Source organism: Cynocephalus volans, chromosome X (genome assembly GCF_027409185.1).
Source record: "Cynocephalus volans isolate mCynVol1 chromosome X, mCynVol1.pri, whole genome shotgun sequence".
Classification (NCBI taxonomy): domain Eukaryota; kingdom Metazoa; phylum Chordata; class Mammalia; order Dermoptera; family Cynocephalidae; genus Cynocephalus; species Cynocephalus volans.
In genome coordinates, this window is record NC_084478.1 from 171,569,216 (window position 1) to 171,577,531 (window position 8,316).

Genomic DNA, 8,316 nt, shown 5'->3' on the forward strand with positions numbered 1-8,316 from the left:
CAGCAGTGGGATAGCTGGGTCATATGGTAGATCTATCTGCAATTGTTTGAGGAACCTTCATACCATTTTCCATAGAGGCTGCACCATTTTGCAGTCCCACCAACAATGTATGAGAGTTCCTTTTTCTCCGCAGCCTCGCCAGCATTTATCGTTCAGAGTCTTTTGGATTTTAGCGATCCTAACTGGGGTGAGATGGTATCTCAGTGTAGTTTTGATTTGCATTTCCCGGATGCTGAGTGATGTTAAGCATTTTTTCATATGTCTGTTGGCCATTTGTATATCTTCCTTAGAGAAATGCCTGCTTAGCTCTTTTGCCCATTTTTTAATTGGGTTGCTTGTTTTTTTCTTGTAAAGTTGTTTGAGTTCCTTGTATATTCTGGATATTAATCCTTTGTCAGATGTATATTTTGCAAATATTTTCTCCCACTCTGTTGGTTGTCTTTTAACTCTGTTAATTGTTTCTTTTGCTGTGCAGAAGCTCTTTAGTTTGATATAATTCCATTTGTTTATTTTTCCTTTGGTTGCCCGTGCTTTTGGGGTCGTATTCATGAAGTCTCTGTCCAGTCCTATTTCCTGAAGTGTCTCTCCTATGTTTTCTTTAAGAAGTTTTATTGTTTCAGGGTTTATATTTAATTCTTTAATCCATTTTGAGTTGACTTTAGTGTATGGTGTAAGGTATGGGTCTAGTTTCATTCTCCTGCATACTGATATCCAGTTCTCCCTGCACCATTTGCTAAAGAGGCAGTCTCTTCCCCAGTGTATAGGCTTGGTGCCTTGGTCAAAGATAAGATAGCTGTAGGTGTGTGGGTTGATTTCTGGATTCTCTATTCTATTCCATTGGTCAGTGTGTCTGTTTTTATGCCAGTACCATACTGTTTTGGTTATTATAGCTTTGTAGTATAGTTTAAAGTCAGTTAGTGTTATGCCTCCAGCTTTATTTTTTTTGCTCAGCGTTGCTTTGGCTATGCGTGGTCTTTTGTTATTCCATATAAATGTCTGGATAGTTCTTTCCATTTCTGAGAAAAAGGTCTTTGGAATTTTGATGGGGATTGCATTGAATTTGTATATCACTTTGGGTAGTATGGACATTTTCACTATGTTGATTCTTCCAATCCAAGAGCATGGGATATCTTTCCATCTTCTTGTATCCTCTCTAATTTCTCTCAGCAGTGGTTTGTAGTTCTCATTATAGAGATTTTTCACATCCTTGGTTAACTCAATTCCTAAGTATTTTATTTTTTGGTGGCTATTGTACATGGGCAGGCTTTCTTGGTTTCTCTTTCTGCATGTTCACTATTGGAGAATAGAAATGCTACTGATTTTTGTGTGTTGATTTTATATCATGCTACTATGCTGAAATCATTTATCACCTGCAAGAGTTTTTTTGTAGAGGCTTTAGGCTGTTCGATATATAGGATCATGTCATCTGCAGACAGGGACAGTTTGACTTCATCTTTTCCAATCTGGATGCCCTTTATTTCCTTCTCTTCTCTGATTGCTCTGGATAGAACTTCCAACACTATGTTGAATAGGAGTGGTGGGAGTGGGCCTCCTTCTCTAGTTCCTGTTCTTAAAGGAAAAGCTTTCAGCTTTTCCCCATTCAGGATGATATTGGCGGTGGGTTTATCATATATGGCTTTAATTATGTTGAGATACTTTCCGTCTATACCAGAAATGTATTTTAAAATTCCACTACCTGTACAGACTGCTGCTTTTCTATTCGAGTGTGCCGTAGCGGAGGTGATGCAGTGAATAGTACATGCATCTGGGACACATTCGGGAGGTAGAGTTGACAGCTGTTAGAAGTGACGAGAAAAGAGGGAAGCAAGGGATGGTATATTAGTCCATTTCTGTTGCTTATAACAAAATTCACGGAACTCGGTCATGTGTAAGAAAACAAAATTTATTGCTTACAGTTTCTGAGGCTGGGAAGTCCAAAGTCCAAGGAGCACATCTGGTGGTAGTGACACTGACCTAGGGGTCTCACACTGCAAGATGGTGGAAGCAGAGAGCAAAAGAGAGACCAACCTCTTCATTCACTCTCTTTTTGAAGCCCTCAGAAACATGCCCATGACCACCATTTTCAATCCGTTCACTCGGCATGTTCCTCAGAATCTAATCACCTCTTCAAGGCCCCACCTTTCAATTACCATGATAGGATTTCCCACAGTCACAGTGGGGATTAAGTTTTGGGGGACATTCAACCCAAGGCAGATGGTGCTTAGGTTTCTGGTTTGAGCTGCTACATGCATGGTGTTGTCAACAAATCACAATGAGAAAGGTTGGGGGGAAATAATTTGAGTAGGTAAATGGAACCAAGTATGTTGGAAATATGTACCAGAAATCCACAAGACAGGCTGACATATGAGTCTAGATATTAGGGCGAGAGATAAAAATTTGTGAGTCATCCACATGTACATGGTAGTTAAACCCCTAAGACATTTTTTTTGCAAGATAAAAAGCATACAAATTTATTTAATACAAGTTTTATATAACATGGGACCTTTTATAAGGAAATGAAAACCCAAAGTTAAACTTGTGTATTTTTACCCCAAGTTTGATGAAGAGTGGATAGTCATGGAGAAATATAATAGGGCAGAACGGGCATAATCTAACGGTAGGAAACTGGGGGAAGCTTAGCAAATCCTTCCTAGGTTTTCTGCCTATCTTCAGGGGGAGGGTCAGAGAGGCCTTCGTGCTTCTGGAGTTTCCTCAAACTCCTTCAGCTTAAAGTACAGTCGGATGTTCCATTGAACTTTCTGAGTAGCCCACACACCAGCAGGCATTAAAATTGTCAATACATGAGCTGTTGTGATTTCTCTGAAGTTTATATCAAGTCATCCAGCTTCATCTTGCAGGACTTCAGGAAAAGGACAGTTATTAATTCTTAGTGATTCCAGCTGAAGAGTGTGGGAGAAAAATAGGAAATGTTAGTTCGAAGAGTTGTAGCCGAATATTGGAGGAAACTAGAGGAATTCAGTATCCAGTCCAGTTTATAGGTCGATGACAAAACTTTAAGGACAATAAACAGGACTAGGATTTAATAACTACGAGTGGGCGCTATAGTTTTCTATTAAAATATATTGTTTTCTTTCTAGTCACCCGGATTTTTACCAAAGATACTCAAAGTATGATTAAGTCATTTGAAAATAAGTCTCATTAAACTTGGTTTTACGATTTACATAAATGCAACAGTAATAGTGATTGACCACATAGGCTCCTTTGAATTTTTCTTTGCTAGAACTTTTCATAAGGAATCTCAGATTGGAGTTTTAAAAGCCTCTTGCGGCTAGGAAGCCAAGCAAAGAACTTGCCATCAGCCTTGGCTTGCGATACCTACAGATTTGGTTGAATTCTTATCTTTTCAAGGTTCCCAAAATATTCTGACGTTCCTGGGCCTGCCAGGAAGTAACGTTCCTTACTCAGCGGTAAGGCTGGGAATCCTTTTAAGCTGGGTACCAGGCCAGTTTTTTGTTTGTTTTGTTTTCACAAGGGGCTTTATTGGCTCCATATAGTCAACTTTAATTCCTTAAAGCTGTCTGGGCATATCTGATTCTATGCACATCATTCTCATATATGACATCCCAGTCAAAGCCTTGGTAATATAAATAATGTTTCCAGTTGTGTCCTGAGAGCAGATTTTAATTGAAGTCATACAAACAACCATATTGCCATGGAAATAAGAATACTCACTCATAGTTTTCGAATTCTGAAGGGCTCAGGTAGGGAGAAAAAGTAATTGTTTCATCTTTGTTCACAAAAGTATACTTTACAAAATTTCTGTAAGCTATAGATAACTTAAGAGAAAAGAGGGACAGGTTTTCTTAAACCTAGAAAACAAAACATTAAAGAACCAGCAAAGTTGGAAACAAAAATTCATAAAAGTTATAAATTATAATCATCCTTATCCATTTATTCAGTCCTATGTAATTAATTCTTATTCTGCATGATCTTGGGTTAGGAGTTTCATGGACCCATCAGATTCTTCATTAGTTCTGGAAATTCTTTTTTTTAATTCATTTTTAAATTGAAAGATAATTGCTTACACATATTTATGAGGTACAGAGTTGACTCTCAGGATTTGTGTACAATATGTGATGATCAAATGAGTATTATTAGCATGTTCGTCAATACAAATTGTATTTATTCTTTGTGTCCCTTACCCTCTCTGTCCCTATTCTCTCTCCGGCTCCCTCTCCCCCACCTCTAGTGAGATCTTGTCTCCTTCTGGAATTTCAGCATATTATTATGGTCTTTCTTTCCTTCTTTCCCTCCCTCCCTCCCATTCCTTCCACTTATGAGACAGGACGTGCACTATTTCTCTTCCCTTTGTCTGGCTTATTTCACTTAACAGAATGTTCTCCAAGCTCAGCCATGTTTCTGCAAATGGCAGAATTTCATTCTTTTTTATGCCTGAGTAGTTCTGGAAATTATTATCCAGTGCAATGGTATGATCTTAAAGTTATCAGAAGTTGGTATTTCAGGGTATTCATGGTCAGAGTCTTTTCCATGAATCTCTTTGAAGATGAAGCACTTGGCTTTTTGGTTGCAAAACGCTTTCAGAGAAGAATGAAAGTGAAACAATGACTGTGTGTGGATGACAAAAGACTTAAAATGGCCATGGTTAAAGATCTGATGAGAGTTCATTTGATAAGGAAATTTAGTTATTTCTGTGCCGTGCAACATTTTAACATGATAACCTAAATTATGACTGACAACATGATGCAAACATATCACGTATTATGTGGACATATCATAAACAGTGAGGCAACGAATTTCTATGAACTTTATAGTTTCTGAAGCATTTATGTTAGTCAAGTACACCCATACAAATACAGTCTCAGGAAGGTTAAACCTCGCTTTTATTTGACAATTAGTTTAATATCTCTCTTCTTATGAGGTGAGAATCAAACTCTTTGAGATTTTTCTGGGGCCCTCTGGGAAATCTCAAAGTTAGTTCGAGGCCAAAGAGTTTTCATTTAGAATGTGATTTTCGGAAGTTTGTCAAAAATATCAAAAGATTTGAACACTTTAGTTTAATAGGATTATGGATCATTGAGAGACAATACTTAATTACCTATTTAACCAAAGTGACAATAAAAGAGTTTAAAGGCAAATACAGAAGGATACATAGTTGTAAACAAAACTTAGCTGTTTTAGTATTGAGAAGACTAAGTTTTTTTAAGTAATCAAAGACCTGATAAAGACAACATGAAACACGAGAAGTTATTTTTATATGATGTCGAATCTTTCTTCTCTAGGCAGATTACTTGAAAGGTCAAGAAAAACCTTTTTATGATTTCTTCACAAGAGCAGATCAATAATCCAAGAAATCTTTGTAATTTTAACAGAGAGAAAAACCAAATTCTAGTTTTGTATCAGTTTGCTTTTTATATTAAGGCTCATTTTGAAAGCCTTGTATTAAATTCATTCAGTTTTAGCCAGTTGAATCTTGATTCCAGATTCTCTCTTTAACCTAAACTCTCTTCCTAGACTTTTATATCCCTTGGGCTTTTGTCCCTCATTCTCATTCTGAAACAACCTTTAAATGACCTCCACACCAGCAAAAAAATCCCTCTTTTGCTTCAATGAAAATGCATTCTCAAACCTTATGTATATATATTTTACTAAAAACACAACTTACTTTCCTTGAAGACTTTGCATACTAGGTTGTTCCCATTATAATTTCTATTATCTTATTAGGATTTTGAACTTAGTTACCTTAATTTCCAATGAAAACTAGAAAGTAAGCAATTGCGAACTGTCATAAACCAACATCCTTTAGATAAACACCATTTCATAATTTCTCAAAACATATACTTCCTCACAGTACAATTTTTCAGTGTGACACAGGACATGTTTACTTACAGACTCAAATATCTTTAGTTCCTCTGCAATATGACACCTAAAGTGGATAAATTGAACTTCAGTTCAGCAATTCATGTTTCAGTGTTTTATCTTATTTGGAGATCATCTAGATATCCAATGAATATCTATCATTTAAGTTAGTAAAGCTGTAAGATTTTAAGTTACCAAAATGATTTTGGAAACTATTTTCAGGAAGGCATATTATAAAACACTATTATTGTTGAAAAGTTCATTCACAAACTTTTATCCCATTTACTTCTATTTAGTTCACATGTATTTAACAGTTATGCTTGAATTGATTGTGAAAATTTTAATTTTTTTATTTAAATTTTTATTGAATCAAAATTGATTTTACATATTTTAGGGGTTGAATATTGAGATATGTTGATTAAATCAATATTACTAGCATATATATTGTTAGAAATCGTACTTATTCTTTATGCCCCTTGTCCAGTCTCTCCCCTTCCCCCTCTCCCTCCCCCATCCCCCTCTAATTCCTCTAGATTTCTTCTGTCCCTCTCAAAGAGTAATGGTTACTCTGTTGATTGGTTGCCCAAATGATCTGTTCAATGCTGAGAGGTGTGATCATGTCCCCCAATATTATCATAGAGCAGATGCTTCTTCTGTCACTCTGGAATGGGTTTTGTGGAGAGAGACGTCCTCTTCTTTTATCTCTGCTGGTGACTTTCCTTGTGTCATTGCACTCCAGTGGCTGGCGGGTCATCCGTGTCATGGCTGTGACTTCCAGCCACTTTCACGGCAGCCGTGGTTACTGTGGTGGCTGTGGTGGGCCACCCACATGGAGGTGATGTGTTTGGCATGCTCCTTGGCACTGGTCGTGTGCCTGGTCATAGGCAGGGGGTCTGGTCTCTGACTCCATACCTCATGTTCCCTCGCAGGCCGGAGGTGCTGTGGTGTGCCTGGGCCAGAACTAATGTTTTGTCCTTTGCTTACTTCTAACATGGGAGAACTTCCTGTGGGAACCAGTACTTGAGCTCTGTGGTTGAGCTAAACTGCTGCTTTGCTGCTGTTTCCCTAGGCAAGGCTTTTTGTGCAGCTCAGGGTTTAATGGTTGACCTGATAGGTAGACCTGGTGCACTTGGGTTGTGTAGAAACTCTGATGTGGGCCTGAGTTTTTTCATCAAACCCCATGCAATTCTATATTCCTGACCAGTCTCCTCTGACAGGTCCTGCGCTGATGTAGGGGCAGATCGGCTGTCCTTGCTGTGCCCCAGTGTTCCCCTGGTGGGCCAGGCTCCCCCACCACTCATGCTGCAAACACTTCCCATGGGTGGGGCCGTGTGCTGGTCCCTTGTGATGAATCACCGGCCTCTGAATGGCTCTTTTTTTTCAGTTGTTGTGGCTCCTCATTCCTATGTGGGTCCACAGGAACCCTATTAGTGGTCTTGCTGTCCTGGGGGCCACCAAGACCCTCTTCTCCCCTGCTGCCTCCAAGCAACTTCATCTGAAGGACACAGCTGCGTCTTCTGCCGGCTCCTGCTCCATGTGCTCAGCAGCTCCATTTCCTTCCTGTGGCAGGAAATGCTCCAAATCGTTTTGCTTTCTCTCATCTTGGCTTCTCCAGCTTTCATGAGCTCTGTAGGTCTCTCCTCCTCTTCCCCTGAGCTCTAGTGGACCCAGCTTGGCTGTTGTTGCTTTTTTATAGTTGAAACTTGGTTGATTGTGGGAGAGAGTGACACTGGGGACTGTCTATCCTGCCGTCTTGACTGGAACCCTGATCGTGAAAGTTTTATGACAGTGAACAAAGCCAGTCATCATCTTAAGTTTTTTTGTTGTTGTTGACAAATCAGGCAAAAAATAAAAAATATCACAGAAGCAAAGAAACTAAAAAGTTAAACGTATGGTTCTTCCCTCCTTTTTTTAGTGCCAAGCTTAACATGAATTAAGCAATTTATTTTTATTGTACCTTTTGTTCTTAGGTTGGATGTATAGTTTTATATACTTAAATATCTAATAGAGATAATATAAGCTTGATTGACTAGTAAACCTAAGTATAAAAAATTGTATGTCTGCATTATATGTAATGCTGCCAACTCTGGACATGTCTATTTTTATTTTAGCAACCATCTTTTGAAAAATATATCGTGAACATTTATTTATTTATTTTTAATTGATAACAATCGTTTATATTTATGGTACACGCAGGATGTTTTCATGTATGCATACATTGTGGAATGAGTAAATCAAGTTAGTTAAGATATGCATTGCCTCACATATTTATGGTTTTTTTGTTTTTTTGTGGTGAGAACATTTAACATCTACTCTCTTAGTAGTTTTCAGCAATACAATACGTTGTTATCCACTGGAGTCACCATGTTGTACAACAGATCTCCTAAACTTGTTCTTCCTGTCTACCTGAAGTTTTGTGTCCTTTGACCATTTCCTCAATCTACGTTCCCCGTCCCCTAGCCCCTGGTAACCACCATT